General features: G+C 49.8%; 1 protein-coding gene across 1 annotated transcript in view; it reads left to right on the top strand.

The window, feature by feature from the left end:
- The first annotated feature begins 2017 nt into the window (after nucleotides 1–2017).
- Nucleotides 2018–24196, top strand: part of PTK2B (protein tyrosine kinase 2 beta) — a 127962-nt gene continuing 105783 nt past the window's right edge. The window contains exon 1 of the mRNA XM_065879825.1: nucleotides 2018–2119. The gene's annotated coding sequence lies outside the window, so the exon portion shown is untranslated. The remainder of the gene's footprint in view (nucleotides 2120–24196) is intronic.

The raw sequence follows: 24196 nt of genomic DNA, 5'->3' as shown, positions 1-24196 counted from the left end.
ATAGGTCACTATCCCAACCCACAAAGAGCCATGGGTAGAATTTTTAAGAGCCTTCATATAGAGTTCTAGGCTCCCGAAAGTGTTTCTGATAGGTTTTCCTTAGAGGCAAGTAACAGGCAGAGATGTTTGACCTTGTCACCTTAGCCTTTCACATGTACAACTGGACAGAGCATAAGAAGACCTGAAGACGGAGTCATCCACTGCAGGGAGTTTCTCAAGCTTCTTTCATAAATAAAACCTATGATGCTACGATTCTAGGAGCTAGATATTTGGAGCTTCAAAAAGATTGCTGAAGACTTCAACAAACTCAAAATTTTGAATATCTGAAAACTTTTCTTTCCCTGAATTAGGACCCAGTGAGAGTGTAGTTCATGGATCTGGCCACATGAAGGCAGCATACACAAACTCACCTTTCCTTAAACCAGTCTGGAGTCGCCTTGCTCTTGAGTTCCCACTGTCATCACGGGGCACCAGACTCTCCACAATTCACGCAGGTCCCCAACCTTCACACTGCTGGACCTTCATCACCTCACTCCCATGCACAGGAAGACGGATGGGCCACCTGCTTGCTGACACCCTCTGACAATCTTCCTCACAGAGTGGTCGGTTGGTGCCTCATCTTCCCCCATATGTCCCCTGCTAACTCCAGTTCACCCCATCTGACTTGCCTTGTCGCCCAAGCCCTAGCCAAGGTCTCCCTCGATACCTACTTGTATGTCTTCTCACTGCTTTGCAGACCCTGGCATTACCTGGTGCTGAGAACCCGGCTGATCGGTGGACGGGATGAACAAGTCAGAGCTCCAGCAGTCCTGTTCGTGAGCTCCGTCAGGTGGGTTGTAAGTTACCCTGAGTGAGTGAGTGAGCCCCAGGCACAGAGATTCTGATTTTCAGTAGACCTGGAGGGGCATCCAGGTATCTGCTTTTGTTTTTTTTTTTTGGCCGCGTTGCATGTGGGATTTTACCATTGGACTGCCAGGGAAGTCCCAGGTATCTGCATTTTAAAAGCTACAGGTAGTCCACTGATCATACTTGGATGAACACTGATTTTCTGATTTTGTGGCCTTGGACATGTTAATCTTTTAATCTCGGTTTTCTTTTCAGAAAATGGGAAGAATTAAAGGAAACGTAAACATAGATGAAATGTAAACTGAGTGCTTCCTTAGCACAGTGGTTGGCATTTAGACATGCTCACCAAATGCTGGCTTTTCTCCTGGGGTGACCCGTCTGCTGAGTTTGGGGTGGGGGTGAGAGAGTCTGGGGGTGAGTATAATGTATGCAGGGCTGTCACATGTGGCTGCACAACGCCAGGGGGCACCACCCTCAGAGATGTCTCTGTGAATAGCATCCTCTAGAACTGTGGGAGACCCCAACCCTTCACAGGATACAGAATGAAGAAGTTTGGGGTGAGGGCTCTGGAGAGGAGCCCTGAGGGTGTGGGGCAACAGTGTGACACACCAGCTTTTGGACCTTATGCTAAGCCTGGTTCACCTCCTCCTACTCAGGAGAAAGTCTGGAATCTTTCTAGTGATAGGGAAAGGGGTTGCTAAGTGCCTTGACTCTCACTGCCGTGCTGGCCTGAGTGAAGAGGTAAACCAGCCTCTTGATTTAGGCAACAAACCAAGTGGCCTGATGTAGAGATGGGGTGAGAAAGGCTGCCCAGTTTCTATGCCTAATCTTGTGCCTCTTGTCCTGGCTGGTACAGCGCAGGAACCTGGTCCGTGGTGTTCAGGCCCCTCGACCAGTTCTGCTAAAGCTCCTGGTGATATTCACCTGATTTCTGGCGCCCCCAAAAGGGCCTGGGCACTTTAGGGCTTGAAGAGACCGGGAGGGACACTGATGCTGAGAGCGCGACAGGCAGGTGAGTCTCCAGCTCTGAAACATACCTGGGGGCAAAGAGGAAACGCCAGCCTCTAAGTGTGGCCTCCCAAAGTTTCCAAGTGGACAGGAAGAAAGAGGGAGGGGTGGTAGGAATGGGGGGCTCAACTGCTCACGGGGGGCGGGGGCGGGCACAGAACAGCAGAAGACCCCACCTAGGGTCGGGGCGTGGCAGAGATGGTCCCCCATCTCTGGGCACGTGCAGCTCCGGAAACTGGCGGCGGCGTCTATTTCAGAGTTTATGGTAAGAGGCTGGAGCGGCACACGCTCGGTACCGCAGACAACACACCCCACCCCTTAAGGAAGTGGGGAGGAGAGCAGCAGGGGTGTGGTTAAGTCGGAGAAGGAGAGGGGAAAACACAAACCTGTCAGCGCTGTTTCTCAGCGGAGGCCTCCGGAGCCGCCGCGCACCCCTTAAGAAGAGCTCCTCACCTGCCGCCGCCCCGCCGCACCTGGCCGAGCCGAGGAGCCGCCGCCGGAGTCGGCGCTTCGCTCCGTGTGAGTCTCCTCCCGCGATCGCAATCGGGGCTGAGCGCCCAGCCAGAAGGTGGAGGCTGGACGAGGCGGGAGGGTCGGGGTGACTCCGGGATTGCGGGGACCCGGACGGGACCGGGAGCCGCGGACCCAGAAGTGGGCGCTGCGGCGTGGGGCGCTCCCGAGGCCGGCGAGCCCTCCGCGAAGGGAGAGGGATTCCATTTTTGGAGTTAATTTGAGACGAAAGGGTGTTTTTCCCTCTTAGTTCTCTTATCAGACAGGGGAGGATGGGTGGGTGGGGGGGGGGGTGATGGGAGGGCACAGAAAGGCCGCCTGCCTCTAAAGGTCAGGCCAGAGAGCTTTCAGAATCCAACTTCTTCAACTCCTGCCTTAGAGCCTCTGACGCCTCCTGCTTTGCCCCCTGCCGTGCCCTTCAGCTCGCCCACCCTGCTCACATTCCCACGCACACCCCACTGCGCTCCCCGCCCCCCATAGGGCATCTTCTGAATCAAGCGCCGACTGGAAGCAAGCAGGGCTCTGCAGGGGGGCAGAAGCAGAACTCTGTGCGTGCGTGTGTGCGCGTGCGTGTGTATGCGTGTGTGTGTGTGTGTGTGTGTGTGAGTGCCTGTGTGTTGTGGGGACTAAAGTTAACGCTCGCTGCCACCCCGGGTCTTTGTGACATTACTTCGGAATGCCCCTAAAGGGTTAAGTTCTGTGCCGCCTTCTCCTGTCAGGCTGTGCGTGGGCAAAGCCTTGGGTGGGTGAACAGGCAACATATGGGTGCTGTTCTGAGCCCACCGAGCCCCACCACCTGCCCTAAACGTCAGCCATCTGACACTTGCGTCTCCCCACACGCCAAGCTTGGAGCTCAATCCAATTAGGCTTCTCCAAGGGGTCAGGGCGGGGAGAAAGAGCCGAATTTTGGACACACAGGGGGCATTCTCCAGGGGTGCTCAGAAACCAGAAGAGGAAGAGCTTTCCCCCGACCCACAGCTGGACGTGAGCCCTCGGGGCAGTTGGTTCGAAAAGATCAGGGAAGGGACACAAGGAGGTTCCTCCCTTGAGGGCAAGGAATGCAGGTGTGGACCTAACCCCAGCCTTTCACAACTCCTCTGGGGGAGGGCGAAGAGGAAGCAGAGATAAAAAAGTGTGTGAAAATGGAAGGAGGGAGGGAAGTAGTCACATGGAGAGAGCAGCTCTGGCACGACACTCTGCTCTCATTCCTTCATTCAGTAAGCATTGGCTGACTTCCTACCTGAGGCCAGGTGTTGGCGCTGGGCATGGGAGACCAGGGTGCGTGGGACCCAGCCCTGCGCCCCGAGCAGTGCCTGCCGTGGGGAGGGAGGGAACAGGTGCTGACCAGCCCAGTGCTGGGGGCTGTGGGTGGAGCCGGTCAGTGTGTCCAGGAAGGCTTCCTGGCAGAAGTGACTCTTAAGTGGAGACCTGAAGGATTGGTAGAATTAGCCTGGGAGGGAAAGAGGGGCATGAACGGCATAGGGCACAGCAAGTACTGAGACCTGAGGCCAGAAGCAGCGGGATGAACCCAGGAAACTGAAAGTAGCTCGGGGTGTTCAGCACGTGGAGAGTGCAGGGGTGAGTTGAAGCTGGAGAGGTGGGAGAGACAGCTCCAGAAGGGCCTGCTCTGGCTGCCATGGCAACTCCTGTCACTTGGGCCAGCAGCCTCCGACTTGACTCAAGGGTGCGGGGCCACCAGATTTAGCAAATGACAAAGTGAGAGAGTGGCATGGACAAGTATACACTACCAAACGTAAAATAGATAGCTAGTGGGAAGCAGCCGCATAGCACAGGGAGATCAGCTCGGTGCTTTGTGACCACCTAGAGGGTGGGATAGGGAGGGTGGGAGGGAGAGAGACACAAGAAGGAAGGGATATAGGAACATATGTATATGTATAACTGATTGACTTTGTTATAAAGCGGAAACTAGCACACCATTGTAAAGCAATTATACTCCAATAAAGATGTAAAAAAAAAAGAAAATACAGGACACTCAGATTTGAATTTCAGATAAGCAATGAATATTTGTCAAGTATAACTATGTCCCATGCAATCTTTGGGGCATACTTATGCCAAGACATTATTCACTGTTTATGTGAAATTCAAATTCAGCTGGACATCTGGTATTTTATCTGGCACCTGTCCTCTAGGGGGAAGCTGAGGATGCTACAGTGCTGGGAAGTGAAGGGTAGGTAGTGCCCAGGCACCAAGGGAACAGTCTCAGGACATATTATCTTTTTTTTCTTTTTTTATTATTTTTAAAAATTTATTAATTTTTATTGGAGTATAGTTGCTTTACAATGTTGTGTCCGTTTCTGCTGTACAGCAAAGTGAATCAGCTATACATATACTTATATCCCCTCTTTTTTGGATTTCCTTCCCACTTAGGTCACCACAGAGCACTGAGTAGAGTTCCCTGGGCTATACAGTAGGTTCTCATTAGTTATCCATTTTATGCATAGTATCAATAGTGTATATATGTGAATCCCAATCTCCCACTTCATCCCACACCCGCCGCCCAGGACATATTATCTTGTAACCAATCCTCCTAGATTCCACTTTGGGGCTCCTTCACTGATTGAGCATGTTATTTCTTAAAATCAAAAGAAAGACAATTCCTTGTCTTTGGAGCCCCATGAACCTGGATTCAAATACCAGCTTTGCCACTTGCCTGCTGTGAGGCCTTACGTAAACCACTTCACTCCTTGGAACCCCAGAATCTCTTTTCAGAAATGAGGATAAGAGTATCTGTTCGTTCAGGTTGTGGGGTGGATCCATGGTAATGTATGTAAATTGCCCAGGGAGTGCTGAAGAAAAAGTGGTAGATGTTAATCTTCATAGCGCTTTCACAGGGATAACCAAAGTAGCATCCCTGAAGTGCTTGGGGCTCGTTTATTTGTTTATATTTATTGAGCACTCAGAGGTTGCAGGGGAAGTACGTGGTGGAGGTCCTTCTCCTAGTGAGACAGTGGGTTGGCTCCTGAGCAGAAAGGGAGAGCTTGGGTCAGTTTTTCAGCTTTGTCAATGACTTCCTTCCCAGATGCCCTGGAAGACCCTGGGGAAGGGGTGGCCATAGCTCAAAGTTGAATTAACTGAAAGGAAATGTGAATGAATTAGAAGGGAGAATCCAGGTAACACACTAAGCACGACGGACACAGACAAATGCACCATAAAATTTAGCTGTCAATATTCCCATTTTTATAAGGAGTACCTTATTAGAAAAATAGAGCTCAGGGGTAGAAGAAGTAAGGATGCCTTGTTTTGACTTTAATGGGGGCATTTATAAGAGCGAATTAGGGGGCCTCCTCGAAGGGAACCTGGAGGGAGTTAAGAATTTGTTAAGAGAAAGAGGAAATGGAAAGTGTGTTTCCCTTGTGGAAACCACTGGGTTACAAATGGTCCCTCTTTCCAGTGGCTAAATCTCCCCACCCCCCTGCCCAGTGGTAAGCATTTTGTCCCCAGTTCTTTAGAGCAGCATTTGCCACACAGTGTTCGGAGAAACTCTCTGCCATGAGATAGTTACAGGTGTTGCACTGGTGAAACGCTCCAATGAGCCCACTCTCGGAGATTCGTCCTGCGTATTTGTATGATCAAGGCTATGGTCAGTTCCTCAGAAAAGACACCTGTATCGCTGGACTTACTAGCATCCCCTAAATTTGACTGTAGACCCCTTGTAGTGGGTTTGGGGGAGACCTACTACTGTCTCAATGGAAATGGCACTCCACTCCTACTGACTGTTGATGTAGGTGCAGTTCTGGAACCAAAAAGATCTTTCTGCGGACATTATTCATCCCATAACTCTAGCCTGGACTTAGTAGTGTCCAATTTACAGAAGATCTTCAGGGACCGAAGCCCCTGTCCCAGCATCGCTCATCCCTCACAGACACAAACCCCCACTTGTGTCAGCCTAAATCTTCCTACCACAGTTCACACCCATTTCCCATTGTTCGGGGGACCCTGGAAGAGTATGTCCCTCAGCATGTAGCCCTCCAGGGTATGGCAGTCATTCCATATGTTCTTAATATTGTTAAGGAAAGTACAATTGAGGCAGGGGAGGGGAGGAAGCGTCCCTTGGGTGAACCCCAAGTGGTAGGTGTCCTGTTCCTACTTTTCTCCCTGCCCAGAAAGCTCATAGGCTCGGGACTCTGTGGCCCTGGCCTCCCAGATGAATGGATCTCTGAGGTGGCCGGAATAAAGATGGACAATTGCTGAGGTCCTTGGGCAGAAAGGGTGGTAATTAACAGAAGTTCTTGCTGGCTCCCCAATCAAGAATTTCTCTTAGACTCTGGGCCAGTTCTAGGGTAAAGGGGGAGGAGCAGGGAGAGTGGTGAGAGTCTCCAAAACATTAGCGTGGTTGGTGGTCCAATGGTCCAGCGCCCGGACTTGGTCAGTCAGCCTGGGTTCCAGCTCTGGCTCTGGGACTCATTGTATGACCTTGGCTAAGTCGTGTAGCCCTCTTTTCCTCGTCTCTGAGATGATGACAGGGCTTTTTGTGAAGGTATACCAGGAGTAATATTCCAAATATCAACAGCCACTAAGGCGTGGGCAGGGATCTAACAGAACTGAGCCTGCTGTGCCAGTGGTCACAGGGAACCTGGGAGGTGGACGAGGCAGGCAGGCAGTCAGGGCCCTGGCGGCGGGGGTGGGGGGGTGACATTTACAAGCTTGGATGGACTAGTCCAGCATTTTAATGTCCCAGATGGCCCTATGCACCAGCTTAATAACCTTGGCTGTACATAACACATTCAGTCCTTTTTCAGGCACACAGTAGGCACGCAATGAATGTAGCTCTCCTTGGCATTCTATTTCATACTTTGAGTTGATCTGAGCTGGTGGGGAAGGGCCATTTTTCCCCCCGCCTGGGGAAAAAGGCCGTGTTTTGAGGGGCAGAAGTGGGCTTCTCCTGTGCATCACGTACAAGACAGAATTTGCTTCTTGCCCCCAACCTGCATCCCCACACCCCACCCGCAGTGCACTGTGTCTGTGACAGCCTGACCTGATTAGCTCTGTAGCCAGCAAAGAGACTTTCTACTGCTGCCCACCAGACACTGGAGTCCGCATGGCCACTGAAGGCGCTCAGAGGGCTGACAGGCAGGGGAAAATGGTGGCTTCGGTTTCCGGGGTTCTAGGCACCCAGCACGAAGCTCTGAGCCATGTGAGGGGGCGGCAGTGGGGCAGGGCGCAGCTCTTTTGAGTCACTCTGCCATTTCCCAAGGTATAATTATTACTCACGATGACGGTTTGATTAAGAGAGCAGGCTGGAGACTGCGTATTCCGATGCACTTTTTACCTAGACACGAGGCGTGGGTTGATAGGAGTGCAGGATTTTGTCTCCAGGTGACCCGCTAGGTGGGCTGCGGATGGGCCGCAGACCCCACCCAGCTCTTACCTTGCCCAGCACTAAAGGCAGTGGTCAACGTGATTAGAGCTGAGATCAACCACCACCAAGGCCGTGGAAGGGGAGCCTTCCCCTTTTCTTTCCTGGTGACAGCTCACTAACATTTTCCTCCTCTCCCATCACCTTCTTCCCTTTTTACGTCCTGAAATCCACCCATGCAGAACCTGGCGCCATCGCTCACTGGACAGGAGCTCAAAGGAATGTTCTCGCCCGGAGTTTAGTGCTTGCTGCTGGGTTTAGTTCTTGACTCGTGGACTAGTGTCCCCTTCAATAGGCCAATTCTCCCAACAACTTTGAGGGCCCCAGGACCGCAGTCCCCCTGTTTCATGCCCTCTCCTTCTCTAAGGGTCTTCCAGCTGCCTCTCAGACTCCCCAGTTGTTGCAGTCCCACTGGGACACATGTGGGCCCATTGGGAATTCTGCCCTGAGTTCGGGTTTTGCTCTTCTAGGGGAGGGGTACCATTTCCCACCGGTGAGGGAACCGTCCTTCCTCTGGTCCCTGCCACTTGGAGCATCACGTGTTTTTCTGGTTTCTAAATAAGTGTCAACTGTCTCATCCTCCCCCGCACCTAGCCTCAAGCACTCTCTTTGTTCTTCCGGAGCTTTGGGGGTGAGAACCCAGCTCCTCTCCCTGGCTCAGGTGTACACTCTCCCCACCCCCAGTTCCAGCTCCAGGCAGGTTACCAGAGATCTGATACTCCAGCACCTTCGAAGATGCTCTTACCGCATCGGTTTACCTTTGGTCTGCTATGTACACAGATGCGGGGCACGGAAACATGGCCATGTCCATTTAGGCAGCTGTCCCGAGCTGAAGTTCTCAAGCCCCCAGCTCAGTGCTGGCAGACTGTCAGCCTGGGTGAGTGGACAGACGGTCAGGGGTCAGGAGACACGGCTTTGGTCTAGATTCTTCCAGTTGCTAACTGTGTGACTTTGGGTAAGTCGCTTCACTTTTCTCATTTGAAAATGAAGAAATAGTACCGCAACCCTGATAGGGTCGTTGAGAGAAACACTTGGCTTTTGTGAAAATGCCTCATAAAGCACTGCCGGGCAGGATCCCTGGAAGGATGAAGAGTTTGGGTCAGAATGACGTGGGTTGAATCTTGATCTGTCACTTTCTCCTTGGTTGACACTGCCTAGTTATGTAACCCCTCGGAGCCTGAGTTTTCTCACCTGTGACTCATTCTTGGCATTTGTTCAATATTTCTCCCCTCCTTCAGCCCCCTCGTCACTCAGAGTATATAATCTTTCCCCGCGTTTGAGGGACTGTATCTGTCCTCAACGAGTTTACAGTCTGCTTGGGGATGTAATACATAAAGATAAATAACGGTAAGACAAGATGGGGACTTTTGGTGCCATAAAAGAGGCACCAATAAAGTGCTATATGAGGTCAGAGAACAGAGAGAGTTCTTCTTTCTGGGTTGTCTTGGAATGCTTCTTGGAGGAAGGGGCATTTGGAAAAGCTCCCAAAGGATATCTAGTGTATGGCCACGGAAACTTGGAACAGTGGTTGTGGTCAAAGAGTGTAAATAAAAGGGAGGTGGTGAGGCGTGATTTGAATGACTCATTCTGGCTGGAGCCAAGAGTACCAAAGGGCGATTAAGTTAAGGGTGGAAACTTACATAAGGCGCAAACATGGTGGCTGAAGGGATTGGACATCGTTCTGAAGGCTGTAGGGAGCCACTGGACTTTATTCTAAAGGCTGCAGAGAGCTCTTGAGATATGAACTTGGGTGAAGGGGGCATGATCCGATTTGGGCAGCAGTGTATAAAGTGGATCAGAGAGTAAAGAGCTTGACCTCAAAGGAGGGGCATGTGGGAGTCTCAAGAGTCTGGATGAATTCTGTAATCTGGGATGATTTGTGGGTCCTGGAGAATATCTGCTGGTCAGTCAGAGGCTTCTATGTTCTCTGAGTTGAAATTGGTCCTTACATGGATTTAAAAGATGTAGGGTTTATGGGAGCATCAGATTGTTTAGGTTATGTAAGTAATGTCATTCCCCTTAATCTTCTCCTTCCTCTGTGTTCTCAGTTCATATGTAAGCCCTTTCCCATGGACCTCATCTTTGGTAGCAGTGCACTAAGTGTCAGCCTGTCTAGAGGTCTCATGGCAGCCTCTGTATAGCAGCCTCCTGGAGAGTCACGCACTTGAGTCTGCTGCGCCCTTATCCACCGTCATCAGTTCAGACAACTCCTGGTCTCCCCCTCCTGTCTGACCCTCCTCCCTTGCTTCAGCGCTCCACTTCCAAGAATCTGTAAGAGTAACTCTAAGAGTTTCCACTTGAGTAACTCACCTTCAGTGTTACAAGTTGAAAACTAAACTCATCGTTTTCTTACAACAAACTGTCTCCTTCTGGCATCCCTCCTGTTCATGAAGTTGTAGTTCTCCCAGACACTCAGGTCAAAAACCTTGGAATTATCTTCCCTTTCTCCGCTGCTTTTATCTTACCCATCACTAATCCTGCAAATTCTTTCTTCACGCCTCTCTTTCCTTCCCTCCCTTTTCCATGCCCCTACCCTAGTCTGACCCATATTACTCAATATCACCTGATGTTCCCTAAGAGCCTCTCCTTATTTCTAGTTCCCTCAGAAGCTCCTGTGCCTCTAGGCAAATCCAGATCCCTTGGATTTACTGTTTAACGCCCTCTGTAATCTGACCTTCATTTACCTTCTCTTCTTACTTCCCCATACTTTCCAAACCAAGCCCTTCACCCCAGCTAGCCTGGTCTGCCCACTGGTCTTCATCAAACCTCTGCCCAAGTCCTCTGTCCTGCCTGGACCACCTTCTACCTTCTTCAATCAGACTCCTCCCCCAGGCTCAGATCAAGCCCCTCCCACTCTTTTGTTCTTCTCCCAAACTCCCTCAGATTCCAAGGATTGGGGATTCCTTGTGCCTCCTTCTTTACATGCTCGTGCCTGGCTCCCCAGGGCCAAATGTGATCTTCCTCATTCCCTGTGCCGGGCTTCACAACAGCCAGTTGCAACAGAGCAGGACCGCATTCTCCCCCAGGTTCAGGATGCTATCCTGGCCTCTTGAGGCGTGTGGAGGTTTCCTAGAGCCCAGAGAGAGGGAGTGGGTGATTTAGAGCGGGAGCTTCATACTCCCTTTGCTGAGCTACTCCTGTTTCTAACCCATTGGATCCTTGCCTTCTTTTCCCCCCTCATTCTTCTGCTTCTGGAGCCCCTTCTGGCCAGGCTGAATGACAGGAGAAAAACAGGGAGTAGGAAAAAAGGCAGGGAGCCTTGGTAGAGGGTGAAGTCGCTTTTGGGATACAGGAGAGAGATTTGCAAGGCAGAGGTTGGCAGTTTTTAGTGACCTGGACTTCCACCCACCTGTGCACAGGCCTGGGGCTTGCCGTGGTGGCTGTACTCTGAGCTGTCCGGAGGGTGGCCCTCCGTTGTCCCCAGAGTGGCCTCTGAACCTTCTCCCTCTTTCTTTACCTGATTCTCTGTCTAGTAAAACCCTTCCTGTACCTGTTCGCTAAACGCTTAGCTGCCAACCTGTGTTCAGTCCCAGGGAGAGGTGTGGCGACAGAGAGAGCTCTACCCAGGGAGCAGACCCAGGAAGTCACTGCTCTGTCACCTTCCTGCCGTGTAACCTTGGGTGAGTCACCTGGGTGGGCCAGTTCAAGCCTCAGGGTTTTCATTTGTACTTAGCATAACGGGGTTTGGGACTTCTTAACTAGAGGAGAACTTTCTTCAACATGGATCTTAGGTTAAAGCCCAGTGTGTAAACCAGGTTAAAGTAGATCTTGCCAGGGTTGAAGCAGGGAGGGCAGGTGCCTGCCAGGCCCTCTGCCCTTTCCACAGTGACCCCTGGACCCTCCTGCCTCGCGGGGGGACCAGATCATCTGGGATCCTCTCCAGGCCTCCAATTCTTGAAGCCCTCATTGTTTATGTGTCTAAACACACATACACTGGAGAATGGATCTAGATGCAAGTGGATTCAGTAAAGAATGATATCGAAATAAGGAATACAACCTGGGGCATGGCGTGTGTATGTGCCAGGGGTGAGGGGGGATTGCATACATGAGTGCCCTGGGAGAAGATGCATAACTTTCACCTCTGAGCAAATGCACATGTTTACGGGAAGAAAGTCCAAAGCTTTCATCTGAGCTCCAAGGAACTTATGGCCCCACCAAATATTAAGGACGACCCACAGGTTTCATAATCAATTTTACAAACTTTTCATAGAAATGACCTCAAACTTAAGCTCCGTTTTAACTCAGTTGAACTAGGCTGTAAGCTCTGTTGAGGTCAGAACCGTGTCTGTACTGAGAGTCAGAGGGACAGATGGTGCCTGACAGTCGACATCTGATATACACACGTGTGCCTCCTGATAAGGAGGATTGTGTAAAAAACAGCTAATGTAAATCTGTAAACATTTCAAAATATTTAATATGATTTTAGCGACGCATGTTTTAAATCACATACGATATAAAATAATACATTACATTTAAAATATGGCTTTTCCCCAACTCTCCCTGTTTATGAAACAGCCAACGCCTGACTCACATCTTGACATCAGTGCCCTTCTCATCACTAGAACCCCTTTTTGAATCATCTGTGTTCTGGCTTATATCATCGTCCCTACAGTCTAAAGAGAGTTCGCTATTTCTTATTAACCCAGCAAGTGTTTATTTATATTTTTTAATAACAGCTTTTTGGAGATAGAATTCACGTACCATAAAATTCATCCTTTAAAAATGTACGGTCCTGTGAATTTTGGTATCTTCACAGAGTTGTACAACCATCACCACTATCTAATTGCAGGATTTTTTTTTAATCACTCCGTCACTCCGTAAGAAACCTCGGCGCATTAGCCGTCACTCCTCATTCTCCCCTCCCCCCAGTCCCTGGCAACCACTAATCTACTTTCTGTTTTTTTGGATTTGTTTATTCTAGACACTTCATATAAATGGAATCACGCAACATTGTGGGTCTTTTTGGGACTGGCTTCTTAACGCAACGTTGTTAAAGTTTATCCATGTCGTAGCATGTACTGGTCCTTCATTCCTTTATATTGCCAATTAATATTCCATTGTATGTATATTCCACATTTTGTTTAACCATTCATTAGTTGACGAACACTTGAGTTGTTTCTACTTTTTGACCATTATGAGTAATGCTGCTAGGAATATTCATGTACCAGTTTTTGCCCAGACATATGTTTTCATTTCTCTTAGTTACATACCTAGCAGTAGAATTGCTGGCTTATGTGATAACCATGTTTACCATTTTGAGTAATGGCCAAACTGCTTTCCATAGCAGCTGCACCCGTCGGCGATGTGTGATCGTTCCCATTCTCGTTAACACTGGTGATTGTCTGTAATTTTGATTTTAGCCATCCTAGTGGCCATGAAGTGGTACCTTGTCGTGGTTTTCACTTGTATTTCCCTAATGACTGATGATATTGAGCATCTTTTCATGTACTTATTGGCCATTCATATGTCACTTTGGAAAAATGTTTAATCAAATCCTTTAGAAGGTATTTCCTTTTGATGTCTACAGTATAACTACTTAATGCATTGCTTTTTGAAAAATGATCTTTTACAAAATTCAGCACTTATAATTGTGAGGCTATGCCCCCAAGCAAAGTTACTGAATCTATATTATAGTACCGTGCTTCCTTTCTTAAAAAAACAGTTCTATCAGGTGACGTTTGTAAGCAGCCCAAACTAGCATTTATTGTAGCGATGTCGGGCTAATATTTTTTCCCAGGCCGTATATTTTTGTTCAAAATAGGGTAATCATGAGAGCAGCCCATAAAATGAAAGATTCTAAAAGGGCTAGAATATAAACTTCCTGTTCTTGTGGCAGATAATTTGGGGAGGGGAAGAGCATACATGATATTGAAAATAGATGGATGGACAAATAACTTTAGGAATAAATGAATGAATGAATGAACAAAGGAAGGAGTGCAAGCTGGTGAAACCGTCAATCAAGCAACCACACCAATCTGTCCCTTTTTATTTCGTCTTTATTCCCATGGAGAAAACCAGCTAATTAATAAAGACTCTTTATTAGTCTTCTCTAAAATGGGAGAACCAGAGTCTGCCCAGTCTCTCGAAGTGGTTGAGAAACGCAAAGACCACATAACATGACTGAATGGTTGAGGGTTATAAATTGCTGGAGCAGGACCTTTAGGGATATGATGTGGTACAAGGCTTTTCTTGGGTTTGCCCCATTCAGGCCTCGAGTCCACTGCTGCCCTTCCCACTAGCGTGAGGACTCGGGGTATCCGGCGCTGGAGGCCTTTCCCCCTCCCTTCTCGGGAGTGGGACAGTCTGACCATCTCAGAAATCACACTCCCTAGGGATTCACCAGCAGATTCCTCCAAGAGGGACTGCCCCGTCCATACTTCCCCTCCAGTCTTCTCTTAAGAAGACACATGTGAGCTGGAGAACTCTTACCCCTGAGTCTGGGGTAAGAGTGAGGAAAGGAAAGATGAAGATTGGCGGGCAAGAGGACCAGAGTGGAAGCTGTGGCCAGACGTGTGAAGAAGTGACAGGCATGGACAAGAGCTTGGGAGGTGGCTTTTCGAGGCCCAGACCCTGGAGGGGGCATAAGTGACAGATGAGACTGCTCTTTAAAAAGACCTTCACTGCAGTCACAGAGGGGGGAGCCACACTGTGGCCTGTTTGGGAAGCTGTGAACAGCTCAGGGAGGCTGGACCCAGCACGATCATCCCGGTTCCGCTGGAGCATGTATGTTTGGAGTTGGGGGTCGGGGAGCGAGGGACAGTGAAGGGAAGCCTTGGTGGGGGCCGGACCCCTTCCTTCATGGGTGGTGGTCCGTAAGGGAAGTAGGGGGGCACGTCTGGTATATCAGGCAAAGTCTGAGTCCCTTCCCACCACTTGAGTGCGTTCCTAGGCGGGGTCCCAGCGTTCTCCAGTGACAGTAACAGCTAGTCCTTCCTCCTGTGCCATGACAGCACTGAGTCTAAGCTGTCCCCACCACCACTCATGCGAATGTTTCTCTTGGTATTAAACCTCTTCAGGGAAGGAGAGTCTGTATTCTTCCTCTTTGAAGTGTTGTTTCCTTCTTTAAGGATGTTGGAGCAGTGGCTGTGATGTGTGAATCTGAAGTCCAGCTCTGCATCATTTAGCACCTCCCTTGGGCCAGGTGCTGGGCGAGGTGCTGGGGATACTAAAGTGAACAAGAGACCATCCTCAAGATGAAAGAGCCACAGTAAAACCAGATGGGCTGCGAGAGGATGGCCAAACACCGTACAGGCACAAAGCCCAGAGCTACCAACGTTACCGGGGGAGGCTGACAAGGCTTTACTGACGAGCTGATGCTGGGAAGGGTTTTGAAGAATGGGTAGGAGTGTGCTATGCAGAGAAAGGGCAGGGAGGTGCCCTGCCAGGCACAGAGCACAGCATATTTAAAGATAAGGCATCAAAGAGTGTGGCCTGTTTGGGAAGTTGTGAACAGCTCAGGGAGGCTGGATCTGGCAGCATGGTTGTGGGAATAAAGCTGGAAGGATGCAGAGAGGCCCTTCATCATGGTCTCTTGGCACTGGACTTTGTTCTCTACCAACAGGAAGTGACAGGATAGATAAGAGAGCATATCTATAGGATGTGTAGCTATAGGAGTATTTAAGCAGGGAAGCGAGTCAGATTTTTGTTTTGGAAAAGAGAACTCTGGCCCCGGGTCAGAGCAGCTTTTGTGCCAAGCACAGAGAGGGGTTTGGCTTGGAGACCCCGTTGACAGGTGTTTCTGGGGTGTGGCCAAGAGCTGCCAGCATTGTCATGCCAAAGGCCCGGAGTTCCTGTCGTCAGCTTGGGTGTCGCAGCTACCCACACTGCTGGCTGGCCAGAGAGGGGTGTGGCGAGGGCTGGCCCCGAGGAACAGCCTACTTCCTGTTTCCTTCCCCTGGACATCCACGTGCAGTGAGGGGGGGCAGAGAGGACAGAGAGGGGCTTGGCCAGCAACGAGAACTGGCCTGCCTTCAGTGGGGAAGTACGGTGGGGGAGACAGCATTCAAGCTACAGGAACGGGGAATCTAGGGAGAGGACGCCTGCTGCAAAGCAGGGGGCCAGCCAGGCATCCTTTTTTGCCCCACCAGTTGGAATAGGTTATCCCACAGGTATTACGGGGTGTATAAGACATTCAGGACCAGAAGACTCTGGTGGAGGGAAAGGGACTTGGTACAGGACAGAAGCTCACACCCTGCCTTCCCCGAGCCCCCCTCCTCCCAGAGCTCTTGGCTGTACCATCCACTTATGCCAAGCACATGTTATCGTGAGATAAATTTATTTTTCACAAGTACATGCCTTGCTCAATGGACTGGGGTGAGGCGGGGACCTTGTCTCATGCACCTATGTCTCCCGATCCTATTCCAGCAAATGTCAGGATATGAAACTTGTGCTCAGTAGACATTTGTTCGGATGGAGGAGGTTTTGGGGAAAAGAGCTGAGGAAAAAGTGCAAATTTAGAGATGGTCTCCAGTGCCTGTGAAAATGAGGGGCACCGGAAGGATTCAAATAAAACAAGATATAAAAATCTCATCAGCTGCTGAAAGAGACGAGTGGGCAGAGGTGACTTCCTGACCCTGGGACGCATGCACTTTGGAGAACTTTCAGGGCAGAAGCAATCTAGATCCTCCAGCATAGCTGACAGTGGTGCTTCTCCACTGTCAGTGCCTTCAGAATCAGCTGGACAGCTTTCCAAAGCACAGATTACTGGACTCCAACTTCCTTTGCATTTCTGACAGGTTTACAGGTGATGGCAATGCAGGCGGTCCAAGGACCACACTTTGTGTAGCACCGATTCCATTACTTGGGGTGTGTATTAGAGACCGTGGGAGCTCCTTTGTCTGTCTGCAGTCAGACCCAGGCAGGCATCTCTTCCTTTTCTGCCTTTGCTCTGTTTTGTCCTTAATGCTCCCAGAACGGTTCTGATGCCCTCCCTGGTTGAAATACCCGCCGTGTCTCCATGGACTTCGACATGGAGCCCTTCCCCTCCGCACCCTCAGGCTGGCTTCCTCTCACCATCCTCTCTGTCCCCAAAGCTGTCTTCCTGACCCTGATAGCACTTTCCTCCTGCCTTATTTTGTCATTTATTATGTGTGTGCCCTCTGAGTCAGCACAGGCTGCCATAACAAAGTTGACTGGGTGGCTTAAACAGCAGTCATTTATTTTCTCACACGTCTGGAGGCTGGGAATCTGAAGTCAGGCTGCCAGCACGGTCAGTTTCTGGTGAGGGCTCTCTTCCTGGCTTGGAGACGGTCACCTTCTTGCCGTGTGCTCTCACGCCTTTTCTTTGGTGGGTGGGGAGAGAGGGGGAGAGAGAGAGAGAGAGAGAGAGAGAGAGAGAGAGAGGGAGGGAGAGAGAGGGAGAAGGGAGGGGTGGGGAGAGGGAGAGAGGGAGCACACTCTGGTTTCTCTTCCTCTTCTTATAAGGACATTAACTCTATCCAATCAGGGCCCACACTTATGACCTCATTTAACCTTAAGTACTTCCTTAAAAGCCTTATTTCCATGTACAGTCCCATTAGTGATTAGGGCTTCCACATATGGATGGGGGAGGCACAAAAACATTGAGACCATAACATCATCTTTCCCAATTAGACTATAAACCTTGGAGGTCACAGGCATGGTGCCCGTGTCCCCTTCAGTGGGTCTGTGGAGGACCAGTTCAATCCATGTCTGCTGAATCTCAATGAGTGTCTGAAAGAAACCAAAACAAACCAAGACCTGTTTACTTTGGCCCTCGCTGGCCCCCGGTTCTTGAAATGTATCCACAAAGGCTGAGGCGATGGAGAAGAGAAGGCGTTTGCTGAACCCCATCCGTGAGATGATGGGGCCGAGTGCCAGCATTGTTGATGGGCTTATCAGCCTCAAAAATAATTTGATTACTAATCTGTATCACTCAGGGAGCTACCATCCCCAGAGCTGTATTAAGAATGTTTTCCTCGGGCAAAAAAATGTGCCGTCTTTGGCATCCAAGTCAGCCTCAGGAATTTCATTTTATGATTGATCCTTCTTCTTCTCTCTCTCTCTCTCTCTCTCTCTCTCTCTCTCTCTCTCTCTCTTTTTTTCCGGCTCTTTCCTGTACTTCCTCCAGATCTATCACTTGACATATAGCCAACCCTCACTCTGCCCTCTCAACACTCAGAAAACTTGCAAACATAATTGCTTTCCCCCAACACTGTCTTGCAGTTCTTGCTAAGAGAACTCATTCCTCTCAAATGAGGCCACTGAGGTTCCCCAGGCCGATGGTCTCCCTGACCTGAGGACCCCACGAGAATCACAGAAGCCCCAGGTGACCCAGATACATCTCTGATGACCACTGCCCTTCGCTGTTTATTTCCAACTGTCTGATGACAAGGCGAGCAGGAGGAGACCGCAGTCTGCAGGACGCGCTCTCGGTAACCGCTTCCCAAGCTCAGTTTTCATCAACCTCGTCCCCTGCCTTCTGGCCTCCTCTCCTCTTTTTTTTTTTGCTCCTCTGAGTGCTGTGACTAAGGGAAAATGTCCTAAGTTTGGAGAATGGGCTCCTGGACTCTGTTCTCGACCCAGTCTTTCCCTTCTCAGGAAAATGGCAAGCACATCAGCTGCCTTGTTTGTGTGCCATCCCGCCCCCCGCCCCCCGCTTCCACATCCTCCCCTCCCCGGTACAAGCTTGGGCCTGACATTATTGCTCCTTAAATATGGAGCAATCGAGTCTCCCGGAGGAGGCAGCAGTACAGCCAGCTCGCACACAAACAATGACAGTCCATCAGCCGGCAGCAAGGTCAACGGGGAGAAGCAGTGCTTAGGATCCTGCGCCCAAGCTGTGGCTCCTTATTCCCCAGCCACGTGACCTCAAGCACTTTCTCAATCCAGTAATCCTTAGCTTTCCTACCAGCCAAACAGTGATAATGGTAGTGCTTTCCTTAAAGAGATACTGCAGAGACTAAAGAGAGATAATATGTCTACGTATGTAAAGCATTTAACATGGGTGCAGTGCACAAAATAAGTACTTGATTTATTCAGCAGTTACTCTTATCAATGGCATCTATTATTAGAAGACAGAAGTATGTGTAACTGAAGTGTCACCTGGGGCCTCTGCCCCTCATCTGTGTGGTCACGCTTGGCAGAAATCCCAGCTCCACGGCTTATGGCAGCTGCATGCTCTGCCCTGTGACCTCTGCCAGTTCTAGACTCACTTCCTTGCGCTTCTGGTCACATCTGTGCTGTCAGATCTCGTTCTGTCACATCACCCCAAGGCACAGAACTCAGCCTCTTCCCCAGTTCCCTACACACAGATCCTACAACATTCTGTTCATTCTCTGGTCTACCCCCACCCCTTGCTTTCCTTTTCTCCCTCCTTTCCCAGGGCAATGAACAAATTGTACCAGCCCAATTTCCTTGAGCCTCATCTCCTAGCTGCTTTGATTTAGTGGAGTGTTATGTTCGTCCATTTGGGCTGCTATAACAAAACACCGTAGATTGAATGGCTTATCAACAGCAGAAATTTCTTTCTCACAGTTCTGTTGGCTGGAAGTCCAAGGTCAATACACCAGCAGATTCTGTGTCTCGTGAGGACCTGCTTTCTGGTTCATAAACAAACTTCTCACTGTGTCCTCACATGGTGGAAGGGTCAAGGGATCTCTCTGGGGTTTTTTTAATGAGGGCACTAACCCCATTCATGAAGGCCCCACCTTCATAAGCTAATCACCTCCCACCTCCTCCTAATACCATCATCTTGGGTGTTAGGATTTCAACATATGAATTTGGGAGGACACAAACATTCAGACCATAGCAGGCATCTTTCTAAATAACTACAGTTTTATTCCTGGAGGAATTCTGTTACCCTCTCCTAAGGGAGTAGAGATCTCATCATTCTTTACACGTGTTTAAACAAAGATGTTGCTACATCCTGGGGGCAGAACCGCCCAAGTTAACATCTGGGGAGCCCGAATGGTGAACAAGACCAAGGTGGGGCAGCTGCCCACAACTGGGAGCAAAGCAGCTGGAGAACAGAGGTTGTGGGAACAGTTTGCCCCTGTGAAGGCAAACTGAGCCAGGTTGGGGTTTTTACTACTCGTGAATGGGAAGCAGCTGCTTTCCTCAGACTGCAGACCCTACGTTCTGGTGATGGAACTTGTTTAACCACTACAGTGACTTCCTGATCAAACAAGTTGTCGAGAGATAAACTCTATTATATATGGTTGAGTCAGACATGAAAGAAAACCAAAACCTAAGACAGGGTTGATGCATCCATGGGTAGGTGAGTCAAATGAAAGTGTACAAACAGCTATCATGGAGGGTCCAGGAGCTCATGACCCTGGAGGCCTCAGCGAGTGTTCTGGGCTGTGTGGTGTGGAAGTTTGAGAAGCAGAAGAAGCTCAGACCACTGGCTCCCGAGGGTCTGAGCCTGTCCCCCTCACCCTGCCAGGGTGGGTCCAAACTCCTAGTCCCCCAAAGTGCTATTCGCTTCTCACACCTTTGCCAGAAGCACTGTTTCATCTACCCAGAAGCCCCTCACCCTCTCTTACCTCATCACCCTTCTCCTTCTTCTCTTTTAATGGCATATTTATTTTATTTATTTATTTTTCAGGTTTTTAAAAAGTATTTGTTTATTTAACTTATTTTATTGGCTGCGTTGTCTCTTAGTTGCAGCACGCGGGATCTTTTTGTTGTGGCACGGGCTCTTCGTCGTGGCGCTTGGGCTTCTCTCTAGTTGTGGCATGTGGGCTCCAGGGCGCGTGGGCTCTGTAGTTTGCAGCATGCGGGCTCTCAAGTTGAGGCTCCCGCGGGCTCAGTTGCCCCGCGGCATGTGGATCTTAGTTCCCCGACCAGGGATCGAACCCGTGTTCCCTGCATTGCAAGGCAGATTCTTTACCACTGGACCACCAGGGAAGTCCCACCTCATCACTCTTCTTATTTGCCCTTTAAAATCCTCCTCAGCTTTCTACACCACCAACCCCGAGAGGCCTTCCTGATTTCCCCTTGCCTGTAGTCAGAGTGAGCAGCCCTGTTCTTGCTGGCCTCCCAGCTCATGGCCTTGGGTGACAACGGTCAACCCCTTCCTTCCGACTCTCAGCGAACCCTGTAAAACAGTCTCACCTGTTTTCAAATCCACTCTCTGCCCTGCCTAGTGGCTTCAAGTGTCTGGAACACAGGAAGTTCTCCACATATCTTTTAGAAATCCATTCAGTGCGATTCTGAAATTCAGGAGGACCTGCTCCAGCTGCAAGTCTGGTCACTCAAGACCATGGTTTGTATCACAGGTAGTTTGCCCTCTTGGAGTTTCCATTTCCCATTCGTGGATGGGGAAGAAAGAGCTCAAGAAGGAGGTTCTGTGGATCGTTATTTTTACTCTACTCTTATAGCACTGCTTGCTTTCCAATCACCATGCTGCTCTGAGTAATGGGGAAAGTGGCAGAAAAGTGGAGCATCCTAAAGACCAGAGATGGCCCCACTGAACAGAGCATTATTTCGGGAAGGAGCGGGTAGAGTGCTGAAGTCTTGTCAGCGAAGCTCGTGGAGAAAGCTCTTCTTTCCTTGAGCACCTGTGGGAAATGCCTCACCCAGAGAACTCATCATTGTTGGAAAACTCTTATTGCTAGAAGGTTCTTCCTTTCATTGAGCTGAACTCTCTCTGAAACTCGCCCCCACCAGTGCTCGAACTGCTCTCTGCAACAGCCGCAAATAATGACTGTTTTTCCATATGACAGCCCTGAAAGATAGGGGCCACCCATCCCATGATTCTCTGATCTAGGCTTCACATAAAGAACTGTTTCCCCTCTTCCTCTCGTGTCCTGCCTTTCTGGCTCTCCACTTCTGCATAAATGATTTTGTTGCCATCTTGAAACGTCGAGGCCAGCAGTAGACGCTAACACTCCACAAGGAACAAGACCTTTCAGCTGATTCCAGCCTCTTCATCACTGTGGGCTGCTGTCCTTCCCCTCTCCAAGTGGGCCTTCTGTTTTGAAATATCCTAATTAAAGTTATTGAGTAAAACCTATCTACAGTCCCATTAAGTTTGAATTTCTCAGCCTGGCTTTCCCAGAACTCCTCTCAGTTTGCCTCTGGTCCACTCTCACAGCCTTGCTTCTCATCATCCTTATATTAGTCAGCTCGGCTGCTGTAACAAACACCGCTGACTGGGTACTCTCTCACAGTTCTGGAGGCTGAAAGTCTAAGATCAAGTGTTGGCAAGATTGGTTTCTTCTGAGGCCTCCCTCCTTGACTTATAGATGACCACCTTCTCCTGTATCCTCACATGGTCCTCCCTCTGTTCATGTCCTTGTCCTAATTTTCTCTTCTTATAGGGACACCAGTCATATTGATGAGGGCCCACCCTGATGACCTCATTTTACCTTAATTACCTCTTTAAAGGTCCTCGCTCCAAATACAGTCACATTCTGAAGTACTAGGGGTTAGGACAGTAACATGTGAATTTGGGGGGGGACACAATTCAGCCCATAACATTCCATCGTACTGTCTTCTAGTTAAGCTGGTTTGACCCAGTCTTCTCAGAGCACATCCTTTATTTTCATCTCTCCTGCCTTTGTTCCTACTGCCTCTTGCCCTGCCTCCCCTGCTTCTCTTTCAAGGCCACTTTTCCAAGAAGCTCTCATGCCAAGTGGTTGTTCAGTCTGTGTAGACACCCCCAGAGATGGAGAACTCCCTTTCTCCTCTGAGCCAGCCCACTCTGCTCGCTTCAGCAGCTTTCCACACTAGCAACGTGGACCTAGAAAGGCCTCAAGCTTCACAAATGGAAGGTGCTTTTCCTTCCAATTCAGAAAAGATGTTCTCCAACTGAGTAGCATATGGGGAAAAAGTCTGAAGTATTCCAGGAGTTGGAAACTATTGAGACTAGATGCCTGAGAGCTGTCTACTCTGAGATACTGTCCTTGAGGTAAGACTTAAACAGAATTCGGGCCTCTTCCTGTGTGGTGAGTACCCAAGTCTCTTATTTAGTTCCCCACAATTCAGAATCTTGCAGCCTCTCCCATGTTCCCTCTGCAAGACAGGGCTCTCCCAAACTTCACCTGCCAAGATGCCTCAGTCAAAGCAAAATCCACAGAGCCCGCTCCTCTTTCCACCCCACTCCGCAGCTCTTCCCCAGCATGTACACCCTCCAACACACACCTCCTAGAGCTTCAGCCTTGCACATCGTCTTAATGCTGTTGCTTAGCAACCAGTAGGGGAAGTGTGATCACACCTCCCAGCACTGTCCACGGAGCACTGCAGACAATACAAACAGTTCCCTGGTTTCTCTCTGCAACTAGAGGAAGGTAACTGTCAGGGGTGGCCAGCATCATGCTCCAGAGATATTGGCTCGTCCCCCGGGGGCCCAAATTGGTTGCTACTTCGCTCTTACTTGGCATTGGGTAATGTCTCCGTGGGGGCGGCTGGGTAGGTGGTTCTTGAAGGGCCGGATCTCTCTGCTTGCACTTGTTCTCAGGATGCCTGTGATGCAGTTAGGGCAGCTTGCAGAATCCTCTCTGTTCCCACGCAACCCTGCCCTGCACCAAGCCTGCGTCCTCCCGCCCCCAGCCTCTGCGTTCCCCTCACTCTCTTCCATTTGGAGGTTGTTCTTCAATGTTCTGGCACTGCCCTGTCCCCACCCCACCCCCTTGCAGCCCTCTTGTTCTTCTAGTCCCTGGTCCCTCTGCCTCTCAGATGCTCCTCCGTGTGACTGGACAGCCCCCAGGTCCTCAGGTCAGCCATGCCCCTCCCCTTCCTGATGTTCTTTACATCCCAGCCTCAGGCCACTGGGCCAGACACCACACAGTGGACTGAGATCCACCTCCTGCCCTCTATCGGTGTCCCGATCAGAAACCAGATCGTTGTGACTTGGAATTCCCAGGTATCGTGTAGCATGAAAGAGTAGAGAAGGCAAGAGAGTCTGGAGTCTGAAGACGTATATTCCAATGCCAGATTCCTTTTTTCCCCCTTGATGCTATGATTTAGGTCAAGTTTCTTTAGCCACTCTAAGCCTTTGTTTTCTAAGGGGATTGGAATCTTTACCTCACTGGGCTTTGATGCCAGTCCTACGAAGTAACATAGGAAGAGCGCAGCAAGATACATCGCATACAGCTGGAGAAGTCTGACTACTTCCTTCCTCTCCTTCCATCTCTACCTGTTTATTCATCTTTTGGAAGCTGCTCTTCCTCAAGTGAAAACCGGTTTTCTGGTTGGATTCTCAAGAGGTGGTGCTATGCAATGACAAGGACACGGGACTGGGAGGGAAAGGACCAACTCCAGGGCTCCCAGGCAGTTCCTCTGATCTTGGGTCTTGCGCTAGACAGCCCTGAGGTTCCTTCGGTTCACTTGCAAAATGGAGCTGAGAACACCTGTGTTGTTGAACGCACAGAGCTGCTGTTAAGCTCAAGGAAATAATATGTGTCATTAGCCTCCACACATTTCAAAGTCTTTTACAAATTTTAGAGATAAGAATTATCTTGGACAACCTTGGTCCCATTTCCCTCCCTGTAG

This window comes from Phocoena phocoena, chromosome 6 (assembly GCF_963924675.1).
Source record: "Phocoena phocoena chromosome 6, mPhoPho1.1, whole genome shotgun sequence".
Classification (NCBI taxonomy): Eukaryota; Metazoa; Chordata; class Mammalia; order Artiodactyla; family Phocoenidae; genus Phocoena; species Phocoena phocoena.
The sequence above is the reverse complement of the archived record's forward strand: the minus strand, read 5'-3'. Positions and strand labels throughout refer to the sequence as shown.